Source organism: Phyllostomus discolor, chromosome 3 (genome assembly GCF_004126475.2).
Source record: "Phyllostomus discolor isolate MPI-MPIP mPhyDis1 chromosome 3, mPhyDis1.pri.v3, whole genome shotgun sequence".
Lineage (NCBI taxonomy): Eukaryota > Metazoa > Chordata > Mammalia > Chiroptera > Phyllostomidae > Phyllostomus > Phyllostomus discolor.
The window spans coordinates 9,805,526-9,824,905 of NC_040905.2; positions in this window are offsets into that span (position 1 = coordinate 9,805,526).

Here is a 19,380-nt window from a genome sequence, read left to right on the forward strand (position 1 = left end):
AAGATTCTCAAGTTGGGCGACTACCAAGGTTGGCTTGTCCCAGAGGGCAGTGGGGCCCCGCCTGGCGGGCTGGGGGAGCAGATGTAACAGGGGCTTCTGCCAGTGGGGGGCAGCACTCCCCCCGCCTTTTCCTTGGCACCTCAGGCTCTGCTCAGGATTCAGATGCCAGATGCGGGACAGTTTACCCGACCTTTGATCAACTTGGCTCCCGCCCCCGCCCCCAGAACCCTATCAAAGGGCTTGACCGAGCTCTCTCATCTGCTCTGGGGTCTGCACAGCACGTTGGAAAAACTCACAGGAAGAGGCCTGATCAGGGGAACTACTGAGAGGACCCCTTTGCGATCACTGTCCTGGAAACTCCAACCAGGAAAGCTGTCCTGATTCCCCCAGCTGTCTCCCCCTTTGTCACAGGAGCCGTGAATATCACAGATTCTACATTTGTGGGGACTACCTCCGCCCAGAGAGAGGCAATGAGGCCAGGAAGAACCCTCGGTGGCATGGCCCAGCCCCCGGCCCCTGGTCACCTTCCCTCACACGTTCCTCGTTCTCTCAGGCTTGTGCGTGGTCTCATCGAGACGACAGAGTACGGTCAGCGAATGCGACCTTGGGACCAGTTCCTCTTCCCTGAAGTAGACCCCCACCTCTGTGAGCAGGCCCACGCGGCCTTTGCTCCCCAGCCCCCTGATGACCGGAGGGGACACAGCCCACGCAGCCGTCCCCGGCCTGAGAAGCGCCTGGACGGGCCCGAGGCGGATCCCACGGACGACCACGTGAAGTCCTCCCCTCAAACGTCAGCCACCTGCCCTCTGAGCGAAAGCCAGGGGCCTGCAGAGGTGAAACGGGAGAATTTCACAAGGATGAGGTCAGTTTTTCTGAAAAGAAATCTCGTGGGACGAAGACAGAAAGCAAATCATTTCGCCCCGCACCAGAGAGCAATTGATGTCTCTGCTCCCCGGAGGCCAGGTGCCCGGAGCCGTGGGCTGGGAAGGCAGCGTGGACTTGAAAGGCTGCAGGCGGCGTCATTTTTATTGTACAGTGCGCAGCCCCAGGGCAGCCAGAGGGGAGTGCCGGAGCCCCAGCTCCTGGCCCGGTTTGGACAGGGCCGCTGGGCAGGCGTCTCGCTGATCGTAATCACTTTTGTATGTAACTGGACCCGAACTCATCTGATAGTAGGGACTGCGGAAGGGCGGCAGAGATGAGAGAGCTATGTCTGTCGCTGACGAGAGCCGCGCCTGGCGCGGGTTTGTGGGGACATTAAAAATAAAATGAGGCTCATCTGAGAACTGCGTGGACGGGAATTAGCCGTCTCCTGACGGGTCACGCATGGAACGCGTCGGAGATGACCGGGACAGGGAAGCGGGGCGCGGGCGGCGGCTCGGGCCGCGCTGTCGGCCAGGCCCCGGGGAGCCTGTCACGACGTATAATGGATTATCTCAGGAAACGGTGGGGGGCGGCTGGTGAGCGAGAGCTGGCGAAGGCTCCTCTGGTTAAAGGGGAAAAAAAGCCCAGAAAACATGCTTCAGGAAGGCATGCCGCACGGACAGTGATTCATTCTGCAAGACACTGACTGCCTTGACGTGGTTTGAATTAACCCATCAGACCCTGTGCTATGCACACGGGGTTTGAAGAGAGCCGGTATCCCCAGGCCAGGTAAATGGTACGCCTTCCAGGGCTGTAGTCAGGGCTCTTGCTTGCATTTGTTACCAAAGATAGTTATTGAAATGCACTGGAGTTTTTACAGCTTGTACTTTGAGTTTCAAAAACTGGGGCTTACACACACACACACACACACACACACCCTCCCAAAGGGTTTTTCCCGCTGTGACCTCCCTCTCCTTCCAGCCCTGCACGCGACGCCCCCTTCACTGGACTTCCTCAAATGTCCTGGCTCCACGCCACCTGCGTCTCCTGCACAGAGCAGAGAAAGGGCCGGGGCCTTTGTTGACGCCCCCCTGGGCAACGGGACAGCACCCTATGTGGATTCTCTCACCCTCAAAGGCCCTTAATGCTACTGCCATTCTACTGATTTTACTGGTGAGGCAACCGAGACACGAAGAGACCGCACGCCTCGCCAAGGCCTACCACCGGGTATGTGGCCTCACGGGGCTCTGGCCCCAGATCACCGGGCTTCGAGCCTGGGCCTGTGCACCCAGTCAAGGTGATGTCAGGCCCCGGCTGGCGTAGCTCAGTGAATTGAGCTTGGGCTGTGAACCAAAGTGTCGCAGGTTCGATTCCCAGTCAGGGTACATGCCTGGGTTGCAGGCCATGACCCCCAGCAACCACACATTGATGTTTCTCTCTCTCTCTCTCTATCTCCCTCCCTTCCCTCTCTAAAAATAAATAAATAAAATCTTTAAAAAAAAGGTGACGTCAGAACCCCACGGTCACCGGGCAGGGTCTGCAACAGCGGGAGAGTTCGGATGCAGCCGTCAGCTCCCTCTCAACCCCCCTTAACCCACCCGGCAGGGTCCTCGAACCCAGGCTTCTTTTCCTGGAACAATTAGGAGAGAAAAATGCACTGCAAACTGGCGAAGGTGGTAACAATTGAACAACTCACTTGCCACTGTCAGCCCGTTTCTCTGCCTCCGTGAAAAGTCTAATGGGGCTTCTGCCAGGATGACAAAGGCAGACGATGAAAGTGGGGCTGGTGCACGAAGCTTCCTTGAGAGCTTGGTAATGAGCAGCTTTGCACTGTTCTCAGTGCGCTGGGATGGAGACACAAATGCATCGCAGCCACTCTCTGTGTGAACACGGCCTCCGGCTCCGCATCCGGGAGAACTATGTGGGAGCCTCTGTAGAAGGAAAGACCAAGAGGCAGATGTTTCGTCCAAAACGGATCCAAACGTTCAGCGCCTCGGGAGTGAGAGAGGAACTTTCGCACCTAGTTTCCTGGGAGGGCTGTGGGGGCGGGGGGGGGGGGGCTAATTTTCAGGGTTGAAAGGAAGGGCTGGCCAGAACCCGGATGCTGAGCAGAGTCACGGGCCTCCTGCGTGACCACCGATGCCCCACGGCAGAGGAGTGTGTGTGTGTGAACGTGACTCACCGGGGACAAGGCCGGCCTGTTCCCCGGTCCTCTGAGGAGCAGAGAGAGCAGGCGCCATCTGCTGTTGAGAGATTGCTGAACCGACACATCCCACAGAACCGTTGCTCCTGCCCGACGGGCGTGCGTGAAGCCTGCCACGGGGGCGAAGGGAGAAAGGAACGTTTGATGGGCACCTACTATGTGCCAGGCACTGCGCTAGGCACATGCTCGAATCTCGTGAGTCCCCGTCACAACTCTCTGAGGTGTCATTCCCTTTTTAGAGATGAGGACATTGAAACTAAGACGGGCTGGAGCTCTTGCCAGGCATTACATAACCAGTACGTAGGCAGAGTCTCAGATTCAAGCCCGTGTGCCTCCGCCGCCGAAACGGAACTCTTTGTCCCCCGTTCGGATGTGACTGTCCCTCCGAAAGGTGGCACCTGGGGCCCTCTCGGTCATTGACACTGCAGTGTGGCGAACTGCGCTTACTCTCCGCTAAGAGAAAGCTCTGCTTAAGAAGCCTAACAGCTCTGGGTTCTCCAGAAGGGAGGAAAGAGTGCAGAAGAGAAAGGCCGGGGATGACAGAAACACCCACCGGCCACGTCCCAATTTTGCCCAGCCCTAAATACCCCCGGCAGTCGTATCAGAGCGGGGGAAAGGGGATGAGCAAGATGGGAAAGACGATGTGTTTACTACGTAGCTCCCGTTTCTGAAAAGATAGCGGAGAACGGAAAGGCTGCTGAGGTTCCAAGGGTGATGACTTCAAGCAGGCAGCGAGAGCCTTCTTTTTAGTGTAGCAGAGCGCAACTCGGGCGGGGTGCAGAAGCAGCTGGCCTGACCTGGGCCACCGCATGGACGCGGGTCTGCAGGCCCAGTGCGTCTGGGAACTGTTCCTCCCCGTCCCGCTCCGTGTCACACCGCGGCCCCTGGGATGCAGCGTCATGGGTCCCAGACAGCAGTGGGACTGTCATCTCCCTTCCGAGCTGGGGCCCCCAGCTTGCCGTTCCCCTTCTCTGTTGATGACGTATTTGTAAAATTAACTTCAGGATGCCTGCCTGCTCACAGGGTCGTCGCGAGAATTCAAGATAATGTGCAGGGAGCTTCTAGTAAATGGTCACGAAGTCTACCATGTACGCCGCATGCAGGGTCCACGGGGGATTCTGATCAGAAAGCTTTGGGGCCAGGCTGACCTTAGCCTTCGGCAAAACTTTCAGTTGCTACACAGTGAGAATGGAGCATGATGGGAAGGACTTTGGCTCCAAACGATCTCCTTTATCCAAAAGCCACAACGTCTGGCGTTGCACATTCAGGACATGTTCTCTGGCATCTGCCCCATCCTTTTGTGAACTCCTCCGATGGGTTAGCACATTAAGTCAGCAGTGGCCGATGCCAGGTGCCCATCGGGATTGTCTGGGGAGTTGTTACAGGTTCAACTGTAAGACCATTTTACGAAGGGAAAATTTTCATCACTTTCCTACACAAATTTTTCATTTAGCTTTGGATTATTTTAGATACTCTGTATTTCCCTGGAATTCTACTTCAATTTATCAACAGGCTTTTTAAAGCTATGCCTATTTGCATTATTATAGTTTTTAATGGTTGCTTGTGGATTAAGATGCACATTATTAATACTTTGTAGTCTCCTTAGAATTAATATTTTCGTGTGTTGCAACTCTATAGGTCAGTCCCCCCCACTCTATGCTGTGTGCTGTAGTGGCCACATGTAGCTCACCTTCTGTGTGTTACACATCAACAAGACAAGGTTAAACTGTTATGATTTTTGCTTTAAGCAGTCAACTGTCTTCTTTAAAAAAATAGGAGGAAAATCTGGTACATTTGGCCAGATATTTACCATGTCTGATGTTCCTCACTCGTTCCTGGAGATGCAGGTTTGCCTGCGGTACCCCTTCCCTCCGGCCTGATGCACTTCTTCTAGACTGCTCCTGGGTACAGGTCTGCCGATGACAAAGCCCCCTCGGTTCTCCGGGCCGGGAACGCCGTTCTCAAAGGACACGTTCACTGGACATAGATTCCTGGCTTGACAGGTCTGGTTTGTTGTTATGTTTGTGTTTCTTTCACTACTTTGAAGATGCTGTCTCCTTGTTGTGTTAGCTCCAGCTTCTGATGAAGACAGCAGTCATTTCAACATGATTCCCCTGCATGTAATATGTCGTTGTCCTCTGTGTTCAAGAAGTTTCTTTCTCTTTTCGAATTTTCCCCTTTGCTTATTTCAGCTTTACGTCTTCAGAGTTCTGGGAAGAAGACAGAAGGAGCAGTTGCACATTAGCATTTGAGCTGGTGGAACAGGGAGATGTGACATTTTTGCATCTTAACCCAGGACCGAGGGTGCAGAGGCGCGCTCAGGACCACAGAAAGGCAGGAGGGGAGGAGAACCCGCCAGCCCACTCCCGATGTCTCCTTGGTCTTGGGTCACTTTGTTTGCATCTTAAAACAATTTCCATGTTTTTTTTTTAAGTCTGTGCACATCTTGTTCTAGAAGACCTGCTGAAGGTCTTTGGGGAAGCACTGATGACAACAGACAGGGGGAAGGCAGCCAGGCTCTGACAGGAAAGGGGCTTGAGGACGTAACCAATGAGACCGGAAGAATGGAGCTGTTTTTCTGAGACACTGTGAAAGGACTGGGGCTAAAGTCTTTCCAAATGGAACCACGTCTACGGAATCGACAGTGAAATTACACATGTGGCAAAGACTGCTCCCATGAAGGAGCTTTCCTCCACACTGATAAACTGTTTTTCACGACCACTTACAAAACCTGGATACTGTTAAGCGGGAGCAAGGAGATGTCCAAGGGAAGCTCAGCCGTGAGCATTAGTGCTAGCGCGCTCCTGTGTGCTCCAACTCACCAAGCTGGAGGGGACAGTGGAGCAGGGGGACCAGGTCACGAGTCTGCCAGCTGTTCCTGTTTACAACAAACACGTGAGCCCCCTGCCTGCCCTGCTTTCAGAAAGACAGGTTCCCCCAGCTCCAGCCAAACGGACTGACTTACCGTCTCTGGGACATGCCCTGTGGGTTCGCAGCCCACTGCGAGCAAAGCACGGAAGGAGCTCCGAGACACGTTCTAGGCTGTGAGTGAAGCGATGTGTCTGGAGGGCCCAGAAACGTCTACTCTCCAAGCAAATGACGGGCGAATGAATGTACAAACTTCAGTTATGTGCGCATAGGCTTTGCCTCCTAGGTTTGAAGCTCTTTTAAAGTTAGGTTTGTGTTTTCTCCTGTTTTTTTTTTTGTTGTTGTTGTTGTTGCCCACAGCATTTAGCATAACGCCTAGAACACAGTAGGTGTCTGATAAATATTCTTGATTTCAGTCCACTTAACTTACTCTAGTTTCCATGTTTATTTCCACCTTCCAATCACAACTCCCTCATCATCCCCACAGATGAAACAGTCCTGTCTCCCAGCTGCAAACTTCAGGAAGAAGACAAGGTTTGAGAGGATGGCCCCACTGGGTCCCCTAAGATACAACACTACTAATAACCACTGTGCCATTTGGAAACCCACTGTGGCAGGCAGCACCATGGCTCACCAATGGCATGTACACCCTAATTCTCCAAACCTGTGCACACACCACTTTACATGGCAATGGGAACTTTCCAGAGGTGATTAAGGACCTCAAGACAGGGAGATTATCCCGGGTTGTACAAGGTAGGTGCCACAGAATCCCTTTAGACATGCAGAGGGAGACAGGCAAGTTAGTATCAGAGCGATGCAGAGTGAGAGCAACTCAAGCAGCCATTGCTGACTTTAAACATGGAAAGGGGCCACGAGCCAAGGAATGCAGGCACACTCTAGAAGCTGGAAAAGAAAACAAATGAATTCTTCTCTGGAGCCCCTAGAATGAATACAGCCTGCCAACATCTCGATTTAAGCCCACTGAAACCCTCTGCAGACCTCCAGCCTCCAGAACTGTAAGATATAAACTTGTGTTGCTGTGAAGCCCCCAGTCGCAGAAGCAATCGAAAACGAATACACCCATCTGGATGCTCATTTCTCTCCTAAGACTCTTCTGATGCTACTGAACTATCGACTCTGCTTGAAAAGAATGTTCCATAAACCAAAGGAACTTCTGAACACGTTACTTAGTTTTCACATTAGTTTCCTCTTTGTACCTGATCATCAGCAGATGCAAAACCACCGGTAGGGGCCACACCTGTCTAACCCGGGGTGTGCCGGCCTAAAAGTGTTCAAGGTAGGGGTTTCAAGTTTTCCGAACAACTTACTTTTCTCTGCTTGTTTTATTCTTTAAAGTTCTGATTCGGCGTTTTGTGCCATGGTGACAGCCCAGCTACGTATTAACTAGTACGACAGGGACTGCCACCAGTAACAGAAGGGACGCCGGGTGACACGGTCTGACAGTGCACATCCCCCCGTGAGAGCACCCCCGACACTGAATGTCCTAAACACCACAGACGCCTCCTCTTACATACGGAGATGCATGAGGTCTAACGACTTCATCTTTGCTGTTTCCAACACCCCCTATTCCCAATCCTCAGTTAGAATCCATCCTATACAGGGCTGGGCAGAAGTCGATTTGCAGTTGTTCATAGGGAAAATAATACAATTATTAACAAATAATAGCACAAGGATCAATTCCATGTGAGCAAAGGTAGGTTTACAGTTGTCGGTGTGGAAAACAACGCAACGGTGATAAGAACAAACTCTGTGCTCCACATGCTCACAGCTGTAAACCTACTTTTGCCCACCCCTGTATAGCACGGCCTTGCCTCAATCCCAATGAAAACTTCTACTCGAAAATCCTCAAAGTAGCCGGGGAAGTGAATTTCAGAACTCTGGGCTTGCCAGCGAGAGTCTTTGAAGTACCAACTAAAGAACCAGCGTTGCCGGCAGAAACGCACAGGTCACTGTAGGTGCCATCGAGGAAAAGCGCCTGGAAGAAGAAGGGCCCCAAGGACACTGCGTCTCATCGGTCAGGTTAGTGTCTCCTCCCTCAGCTCAGACAACACGGATGACGATCTGCTGAGTCATCTGCGAGCGAAGGACGAAGGGGACAGTGAGGCACTGCTGGTGCCAATCCAGGGGTGCCTGGAACTGTGCACAGTAGTTGGGAACCCGGTCTCCGGGGGTGGGTGGTGAGGGGGAACCTATCAGTGCCTGCCAGAAGTCTCTCCTTGGGGCCCAATGTCGAGTTTGGCCCAAGTTGCCGTTGGGCCTCACCCTGACCTTGTACCCACTCTGGACTCCGTGGGGGCCCTGGTAACCTTGTATTGCCTCCTGCATGTCCGAGACGTTTCAGGGAGGTGGCTGGAGTAACCCTGAACGCTCCTGACCATGCAGGCTCCTGGTCCTTAATGTCTCATCTTTTCCCTTCTAGATTGCCACAAACGTCAAAATGTGTGATTACTTTATGGTTAGCAAGGTCTTTTCGAATCATTAACAACTAAATAATAGTCTTTTACCACTGCCAGTCTATTATCACCCTCCACTCAATTTATTTGCCAGTCAAAACAGCAATTTCACTCACAAAATCTCTAAGGGGCACTTCCTGAGGAGACATGGAGGGAAAAAATGCACATGACTTAAGTAAAAGAAGTCAATTTTAAAAGGCTACACAGTGTATGGTTCCCACCGTATGACATTCTAGAAAAGGCAACACTGCAGAGACAGCGAAATGACCAGCGGTTTCCAGGGCTTCGGGGGGAGGGGGGAATGGGCAGAGCACAGAGGATTTTTAGGGCAGCGAAACTGTTTGGTACCAAACTGTAACAGTGGATCCGTATCATTGTGCATGGGTCGAAACCCACAGAACATACAACACAAACAGTGGACTCTAGCGCACACTATGGATTCAAGGTGACGGCATGTGAATGCAGGTTGTCACGCACCGTACCACTCTGGTGTGGGGTGGGGACACTGGGGGAGGCTGCGCACCCCTCGGGGCAAGGGCCCCTGGGAGCCCTCTGTACTTTCTGCTCAATTTCTCTGTGCACCTCAAACTGCTCTACAAAACAGATTCCGTTTTAAAAGGTCATCTCCTTCCAGTACTTTTAATGGCTCCTCTCCGTATCTGCTACACACGCACACACCAAACTCCTCCGCCCGGCCCCAGACGCCAGCCACAGGTCACCCGCTTCTTCCTTCCGAGGGGAGGAGAGCTCCTTGCTTTCCCCGTACGTTTCCAGGGCTTCTCACGTCCCCACAAAAACCTCATGTTTCAGTTATCCTTTCCTCTCTTTCCATTTCAGAGTCCTCCAAGGCCCGCTCAAACCCCAGGCTCTCCCCCATTCAGAGTTACGGTTCCCACCTCTAAACGCCGACAACCAGCCACATCTCTGTGTGGCATCACTTTCTAGCTTGTTCTCTGCACACACAGCTCACACAAACTAATCGACTGTTAGTACGAAGGACAACTGTCACATATTCTTGCATCTACCACGGCACCTTGCACTGTGTCTTGCTATGAGGTGCTTCAAAAAGAGTTGCTCAATAAACATTCAACAAATATCCTATTTACTGTGCTATACCTCTCTAAAATTATACGTGCATTGTATTAAGTAGTTTCATTCTGGACACGATAATTTAACCCAAAAGAATAAGGTAAGGCTTTCCCGAAGACTCATTAGTGAGGCGTTTTGGAAAGGTAAACACGTTCACCCATTAATCACAATGTAACAGCCTCGCATCTTCACTTAGAGCCACCCTCACCAAAAGCCACCTCACGGTCCTCAGGGACGCCTCTCCCCACTGTGGCGTCAGAGGAAGCTGGGCAGCGGGAGCTGACATCGTGGGTTCTCGGCCGTCACCCATCACTCCCGTCCTTTGCTTTTGTTCAGGCCTGCACCCTTCCTTTCCGTGACCCAGGGTGCAAGCCTTCGTGAATCCTAACCAGCTATTGTGCATTTATTTCCCTTGCCAATGACTGGTTTAGAAAAGAGCATGGATCAGTTCTTGGCCGGTAATACGCAAGGGCTTGCTTGGGGTCTTCTGAGGTTTCCCTGCAGATGAGAAGAGACAGATATGAGGGGCAGGCAGCCCCTCCTGTGCTGGGGAGCCTAGAGAGGTCACACGGACCCTAGGAAAGCCCGAGTTGTCTCTTCCATGGACGCCGACTACTAGAAAGCTGTCGAATCTCATGGATTTAAACTGATTCATTTGGTATTTTCAATGAGTCAGTGACTGAACTGAATTCTACCTTTGGTTGAAAAAGAAGCTTGTAAAACCAATTCACAGTGTACACTTCAGAAAGCAGAGTTAAGGAGACAGGTGCTGCATCAGGTGGTGAATGAATGGATGCCTCACTGATAGTATCTTCTGTTTATCCACTCATTAACTCAGACTCGGTAAGCCCCCTTCAGCTGCGATTATGAAGCCCCATCCTTGAGGAATTAGAGAATCACTAAGATCAAATGGTGTCAAAATAACCTTTTTAAATAATTCAGCCCTGGCTGGCATAGCTCAATGAGTTGAGCGTGGGCTGCAAACCAAAGTGTGGCAGGTTCAATTCCCAGTTGGGGCACATGCCTGGGTTGCAGGCCACGGCCCCCAGCAACCACACATTGATGTTTCTCTTTCTCTCTCTCTCTCTATCTCCCTCCCTTCACTCTCTAAAAATAAATAAATAAAATCTAAAAATTTTTTTTAAAAAATTCGCTTGCTCTTGCGATGGGGGATGAAGGCAGGGCTATCATACTTTCTCAATTCATATCTCAATCTCATCAAGATATTTGAAACGTCTTTCAGGAAGATGTTTCTTTCAGTATGAATTTTTCTACAAAATATTCTGCAATTCTTAACAGTAAGAATATGCATTTCTTAGTAAGAATAGTAAGAATGATTATTAAGATTGGGCTTCTCGGTAAGCCGGAATTCATGAGAAACAAACTTAGTTTCTAGTGACCTCACAATGTCCCGCTCTGTGTGGCAAACTTCGAGGTCATTAAGGGAAGCCCCTCATAAGTGTGAGTTACTATTGATTATTTCTTGCTTTGGAATAACTGGATCATGTGACATTGATTGATTCTTATTTCTTAAGGGAAAAAAAGGGGACAAAGGAGGTAAAAATTCAGCTGATCAGTTTCAGACAAGTCATCAGATTTGGTCCACATGTCAAAGGAGTTCCCCTCTCCTTCCCAGAAATGCCCTGGGAATTAACTTTGGAACACTATAAAACAATGGAACTTGGGAAAGTCTGTACACGCTAGTGTCAGCAGAGGCAGGGCAGAGTAATCATCACATGAGTGCAGCCTTTCACAGACTGGTGCTCCTGCAAAAATCAAGCAGAAGGACGGGGAGTCACGGCGGTGGGTCCATCCACGGCCCATCCTCCCTAATGGTCAGGAAGTCGGTCTCGCAAGCCCGGGCTCCACCCTCGGCTGATCAGTAGTGATTTCTCCCAGTGCTGCTGCCCCGACAAAAGCAAACAGACACTACCTTTGTTCCACTTCCGCCCCCATGCCCAAAAGTCACAAAAGCCTTCTTGATGCGTCGGCTCCTGTGCTGTGCAGCCCCCACAGCTGACTTCCCTTCTGGCAGCTGTCTCCCGATAAACGTTGGTGGGGTGAGCAAGAGGCCATGTGGGCACAGAGCAGGGAGAAAAGGCTATGACTATGATTACGCTTTCGGTCATCATCATTTCCAAATTGCAGATTAGGAACACAGACTGTATTGGGAATGTTGGAGATGGGAGGAAAGACCTCTTCATTTCTATTCAGGGAACAGTGATCGGTTTACCATCCCCATATTTCTATTGCTTTGGAGCTAGAGAAGGGAAGAGTGCAGAGTGGACTTCTCCTGAGCCTGGAAGACAACGAGAGACCATTCTGGTCCGGCAGCACTGTCACGCCCTCCCTCCGGGCTTTCCCGTACGGACCTTTAGCCCGAACTGGAAAACGGGCATGTTTCCTTATCTTAGGACAGTGTTCCCAGGTGCAGGATCTGAAATGAAGATGTGTTTCCTGAGGGAGTGGAGGAAGATGGACGGTGGACAGGGATGGGGGAAGCCAGGTGGGGCTGAGATGTTAGGGCAGATTCTGAAATGGGAGCCCGCTCTTTCAGGAGAACGCGGGGGTGGGAGTTGCACCTCCGCATTTGTCCCACATGGAGGCGGTGGATCTGGTCCCCCACTCTCCTTCGCAGGAAGATAGAAGCCTTGGGCCCTTCTGGCCTTGAAGCTGGCAGGCAAAGGGGCGGTCTCTGAGAGACATAAACGTGCACCCAGAAACAAAATCACACAGAGGCCAGGCGAAGGGCATGCCAACAGGGCCAAATGGCTTTGGGGGGACCGGAGGAGGCCAGGGCAGTGTCCCCTGCATGCCTGGTCCAGTTGCTATGTCCTTTAGCCAGAGGTCATTCTGTACGTTCCAGTGCCTGCCCCAGGAACCGGGCAGGATACGGCGTTGTGAGGGTCACCCCAGCACCCACACTCAACACAATCGTACCCACAGAGTGCAGGCTACAGCCTGTCCTTAGAAGCTGATCTGGATGGAACATTTTAAGAGATTTTGGAAATCATTAGACTTACTGGTATTTGGTTTTGTCCCTTTCTCTGCACCTGGATCCACCAAAGTCGGTGTCTGTCACTTGCTCGAGCTTCCGTCATCCCTTGGATTCATAACACACCTTCCTCCAGAAGGGCTCCCCGATACCTTGAGATGGTAGCGTCAGTTCCTGAGCTCCCACCATTTAAGGGGCGCCCCGAATTATCCCAGAGGTACTCGTTTTTATGTGTGCCTTCACCTCCTGAACAGACGCAAGACCTTTGGAGGCAAAGCCCAAGTGTCACTTCTGCTCAAGGAGCACATGACACTCTCTTTGTCCCAGGCAATTGTTATGAGTATATGAGGTATTTGGGGCAAAAGGGTAAAAAAACAATATACTATAAGGTGACATGTTTACTAACTAATAAGTAATAACATCATTCGTCCATTTGAAGTTGCTTTTTCTCACTCCCGAGGAGAAAATAGGAATCAGTTAACTTTTCTGGAACGGGTTTTGCAAGCTGCATTCTTCCCTCTAATCCACAGATCTACTTTCCGCATTTTGAAAAACATCGATGCAGTGGTTCATCAAATTTCTGCACAGTTTTATATAATTTCTCATTCTCTGTTTCAACTCAGAAAATATGGAAATATATTTCTGTGGAATGAGGAGGGGGATATGTTAAGTTTATTTAATAAGAACTAATGAAAGGTTATCCAAAATATATCCCTTCTAGGTCACATAAATCTGACCTCCTACAAATCACTGACCGTAAAAGACCCAGCAGAGGGCCACCAAGTAAGCTGAGCCAGCCCTTACTCAAAAAGTCAGCAGGAGGAGGAGGACCTGAGGGTCAGATGTGACCATCCTGCCACTTGGAACACCAAGTGCACACGCAGAGCTGCCGTCAAACAACGAGAACAGGCCCACTTACAGCTCAATCACACCTCAGTCTTCAGCCCTTTACCCACTCAGTCACCCTTCCAACATGCGCCGGGCACCTGGTGCGTGCAAAATGCTGTGACAGGTGCTGAGCACAGAATACCAGGCTTCTTACTGCAAGTCTGGCTCCTTTGTGGACCCGAGTTGTTACTGGAATCACAGAGCACTGAAGCACCTGACATCAAAGTAACACCATGCTGAGCCTAGTCATCTTCTACAGACTACCTTTTAGTATCGGCTTGACCAGCTCTTCCTATTTTTCCATCTGCTAAGCTTTAAGAGAGAGTCTTCTCAGTGTCGATAAAGCCTGTCACCCATCAGCTGGGGTCAGTGCATAAAGGGTGTCTTTGTTCTCTTCAGTGTGAACTCAGAGGCCAGCCCAGGGGACAGGGAAACACTGGGAGGGAAATGAGAATGAGGTGTCCTGGTGACAGCACACTCCTTCTTCAGCCCCCGTTATCAAGACCAGCATGACTGAGTCACCGGTGGATGAAACCGGTGACTGTTTGACTCTGCCCACCCGGGGCCACTCACTGAGTCAGGGGGTCACCGGGGACCGGAGCCCGGCCCCGTCCCACCAAGGCGGAGAACGCCGACTATATTTATCCAGGGTCTCATGATCCTCAGTGCTGTCCGCTCAGCCCTCTAATTTGCACTGTGCCCACTGTAATAACTAAACGGGAAGCTGCTGGCTAAAACGGTCATTATCCGAGAAATCTATTTAACATGTTTATAAGGTCAAATGAAGTGGGCGGTGGGTAAGCCAGACGGAAAACAACAAAGGCTTTGGTTCAGCAGAGCCAGTGAGGCCAGAGCAAGAGAGAGAGCAGTGTTTAATGCTGAGCTAACACTCAGTGGGAAAGGCAATATAATCTAACCAAAATTATATCTAAATGTGGCAATGAGCAGTCAAAATATGCCGCCGACCAACTGATTCCCATTTAAGAACTTGAACAATGGTTTGACTTACTTTACTTCAATGAATTGCGAGTTTGGGGCAGCGTGTCCATAGGGCCCCGAATCCAAACTTCAGAAAGGATTCTGTATGTGTAGTGTGTTCCAATGAGAGGGGAGAGTCGGGAATATTAAGAATACCCAGAGTCATCCCTGGCTCGCGTAGCTCAGTGGATTGAGTGCGGGCTGCGAACCAAAGCATCACAGGTTCGATTCCCAGCCAGGGTGCATGCCTGGGTTGCAGGCCACGGCCCCCAGCAACTGCACATTGATGTCTCTCTCTCTCTCTCTATCTCCCTCCCTTCCCTCTCTAAAAATAAATAAATAAAATCTTAAAAAAAAAAAGAATACCCAGAGTCAACCAACAAGATCTGTAAAGAACCTAACAGGTCAAAGTGAATGCAATGGGAGCCGAGTGAAATAGGAAATTGGAGGAAAATCTAGTGCCCCTGGGAGCCGAAGCCAGACGTCCTGCACACGTAAGACCTGGAAGCACAGCTTTCCACCCCAGCGAAGCCCACATCTGACAGCACTGAGCCCAACACCCCCAGGCTCTGACCTACTGACCTTGAACATCAAAGAGGAAGAAGAAAGCAGGGGGGCGCAGAAGAGGGGAGAGAAGCTATTTCTTCATTCTTGTTTTCTTGGGAGTGTTAACAGTGGCTGGACTTTTCCCGGACAGGCCTCGTAAGCTGGGGGCCTTCGGGCGGCAAAGCGGAGGGTAGCGTCTGCAGATGCTCCCCGCGTGCCGTGCAGCAGCCTGGACGCTGGACCGTAAGGACGGGGACCGAGCAGCTAAATGGGTTCCGAACAACAGAAAGAAACCCGGGATGGCTACTTTCGGAAAATGTGACATATTTGGGCACGGAGTAATTAACTCATAGAGGAGAGTTACTGTTTCTTTTAACTGTGAATGAAATGAACTCAATTCACTTTTTTTATACTAAATCCACTGAGAAGCATTATTCCTCCCTGGACCTTGATGGGTTACCGTCTGGTCCTGGTCCTGACCCTCTTCTCATCCATAACGATCCCAGGAGTGACTTGTACAGGTCATCGGCATAAGAAGGGAAAGGAAACAGAGAGAGTAGGGAGTACTGGGACGGACGTTCACGGAGAGGGGCAAGGAGGAAGGGAGTGGGAGGGCTGGGGAAGGCGGGTGGGAGCAGCTTTGATGCTGACGCGACGGGTCTCCCCAGAGCCCAGTTCTCAGCCACCAGCAGGTGTGGCTGTTGGGCCCCCGAGACACAGGTGGTCTGACCCGCAGTGCACTCCAAGTGCAAAAACAGACACCAGATTCTGAAGGTTTTGTACCAAACAAAAAAGGTTGCAAAGTATCTCTTTAATATTTTATATTGATTGCATGGGAGTCATATTGCAGACATACATGGGTAAAATGCATGATTAAAATTGATTTCGTCTTTGTGCTTCTCTAACATGGCCACTAGAAGAAGGAGGATGATGTTCGTGGCCCACGTTATCGCTCTCTCCCACGGTGCTGTTCTCCACCTTCTTGAGAAGTGGTGGGAAAGCGTTCCACTCCCCCATCGTCTCCACAGCAACCCTCACACCCTCAGCTCCAGACCCAAGTCCTGACACAGTTATAAACTGTCAGTGGCAGTGGCAATGCCTGAAGCTTCCTTGGCGGCAGGTGACAGAACTAGCAGCTTCCGGTCCCCGGGACGCAGGCCCACTGCCGACTGGGGGCGTCAGAGAGGCCCTGCTGTGGGCCGTGTCTGCCTGGGGCACTGCCCAGGTCTTCGAGGTCCCCCTCTGCTAGCCCCTCCAGCCCTCCAGCCCTCCAGCCCTCCAGCCCCAGGGGCCCTGGCACGAAGGAGCTTTTTGTCTTCGCCACCTGGCCCCCATCACAGCATTTTCTCCTCCAGCTACCTTTCCAGGGGTTCACCTTTTTTTTTCCATGGGTACTTTCAGCCTAATTTTGGGTAAACCTTAAAGATCTTTTCTAACCCTCAGGACACGATACACCAAAGGAAACAGGACTTAGCCTGCTGTTTGTTTAGGGTGCTATGAACCTTTTGGTGATCTTGGAGCAAAATCAGAATCACCAAAGGCTCCAGGTGGAAAGAGAAAGGAGGGAGGAAGAAGAAGGCATAGAACTGGTAGAACAGGTACAATCCTAACTTCTGGAAGGAGAGAGGCAACTTTCCATCAACTGCTTGTATTTCTTGGGTGTGTCCCATCTCTGAAAAGTCACTGCACACCACGGACAGCAGAGGCCTGTCCCTGGTGGTGCTGCTACCACAGGTGCAGCCCACCGGTTTCCAGGATGCTCAAGGCCACAGCAGACCACAGATCCATTCTGCGGTGAACCTGAACATGGGAGTGGGAGTTCCGCACCGCTGCCGGAGACGCAGCGCAGACCCCACGCCTCACCCGGGACAGGGGGGTGACTCCCGCTCACCCCTGCACTGAGCGTTTCCCCCGATGGGCGCTCCCTGTGCTGAAGAGGCTTCTCGTGAAAACACCCTCCCCTTGCCCCAAAGCACAGCCTGCTCAACCGAGAGCTCCAACGACCCAACAGTGTACGCGGCGACTTAGCACCGCCAGCTACACTGCATCACAAACAAGTCCATGTCCAAGCCCATCTGCACGGCAACAAGTACACCTTTGCACGGGCATCCTTGGAAGTTGGAGAGTAAGAGCCATCTACTCTCTTCCGCCCTCTCTTCTGTCCCCCTTTCCACGTCATGTGGGGCTGGGGTGTGTCCAGTGACTCTCAGGCAGACATTAGCATGAAGGCCAGAGAGATCTCCGAGGCCAGCTTCTCACTCTTCACTCACAGTAGGAACATTCCTGTGACCTTACATTGGTAGCTGCCTAACGCCCCTTTTTAGGTCGGTGACTTGAGAAATCATTTTTGCAAGTGCCCAAAGGATGACACTAGGTTTTCTTCTGTACTTAAAATTTGTGCAGTGCCTGGTCTACAAAACCAATTCAGGATCTTGGGGCAGTAATGTGGCCAAGACTGTCTATCCATGACTCCTTTCTTTCTCTACCAAACTAACCCCAATTTTATTCCAGGAAACAATGTACACAGCTGAAAGACTACATTTCTCAGCCTCCCTAGCAGTTAGAAGTGACTTCTGAGATTAAGCGACATTTCTCAGGTAGGACTTCAAGGGAAACTCCTTAAAAGAGAGGCAGGCTGCTGTTTCATGCCCTTTTGTCCTTTCTTCCTTTTTTCCTTCTCCTTGTCTAAAACCTAGAAGTGATGGCTGGAGCTTCAGCAGCCATCTTAGACCACGAGGTGTACCTGAGGATGGAAGGCAAGCCTTAAGGGTGGTCAAGCCCAAAGCCTGAAGGAGCTCAGAGCACTGATGATCTTACAGGCACACCTATGACAGCCCTGGGTCGTGCAGCTCCTGCTTCTTTTACCGGAGAGAAAAACGAACCTCTACCTTAAGCCACTGTCATTTGTGTTTTCTGTTACAAACCACCTGATCTAATTCTGATATATGTAGGAAGAATTCTAGGTCAATTCTCCAGAAATCAATTTGTGTAGTAACTATTCCCCAATTTAGTAATTTAAAAAGTTATCTGTTCTCTTAAAACTTGTTTCTAGTACGTACTTATGAAGCTTATGCTAATTTGTACCCTGCTGCAGTCTTGTAAAGTTCGCTGTATACTGGCGTGTGATAATTTCTTCTTATTTTAGCTATGGTTGAACAAGTAATGAATTCCAAGGATTTTATAAACAATAAAATAGCTCCCTTTTTCAAAAAAAGTTCAATTTTCTGTCTACAGTCTTTCCTAAATTCACCGAGACAAGTTTACAGCTATGGGTGGGAACTGGGTAATTGCGGGCAGGAATATCTTTACATACGTGTCTGCCATGCACAGCAACCAGCAGCCCTGTGTGTGCTCTCGAACACATCCCTTCAGCACCCATACACACCCGACCCACATGTGAACTTCACACTCAGATTCAGACAGATTCGATTTCTCCATCTGACGAGAGAAGGGTTTCGCTTCATCCGTGACAAAGAAACCGCATTTCAGGGGAAGCCGTCCCATTCATCATGAAGGGCTGGGCTCTGGCGGAGTGCTCAGACGGTCTGAAGCATGCAGTGCTCACGAGACTGACGGCCAGTGGAATGGCACTGGCCAGGTGTGCGTGAAAGAGAAAAGACGGCGACTCGTGCTGACAGGATGACTTCACCCTGTTGGGTTCACCATCTATGTTTCTTTATAAAAACCTTTCTAGCCCTGGCTGATGTAGCTCAGTGGATTGAGTGCGGGCTGCAAACCAAAGCATGGCAGGTTCAATTTCCAGTCAGGGCACATGCCTGGGTTGCAGGCCATGGCCCTCAGCAACCGCACATTGATGACATTGATGTTTCTCTCTCTCTCTCTCTCTCTGTCCCCCTTCCCTCTCTAAAAAAAAAAAAAAAAAAAAAAAACACAACCCTTTCTGGACATTTTCTTTCTGCTATGTAGAAAGTTTGGCACTACACTGGGAACTGTGCAAATGGCTAATGTTACTCTGTTACTTCTGTTACAGAAGTAACAGAGTACTTCTGTTACTTCTTCAGATGGGTAAACCGGGAGCACTCACCACCTCCTAGGACTGCAGCAGAGGGGAGGTAAGGTCATGAGCACATGGGCAGAGGACCGTCCTTGGCACGTAACGGACAGATAGATGCTCAGGGGCCACTGGCCTGCCTAGTGCTTGTGAGAATGGACTAGTGCGTGCCCCTGAGCGCGTCCCCTTCCTCCTTCTGCTCGCTGCGCCTCTGGAAGCCTGAGCAGCCCGTCTCTGCTCGGGGTCCTGCTCTGATGCTCCACATGCACCCTGTCAAGGCCAACAACTCCCTGTACCATCTTCCTGGCTCAACCCTCTCCAGGGCCCCGCCCCAGATGCCTCTCGCACTCCTTCCCCGGGCTTCTCAAGAGCTCCCAGCACACACCCAGCTAGTCTCCCTCATGGCATGTATCCCGTGGTTTTATTTTTTAATTATATTTTATTGATTACATTATCGTTGTCCCAA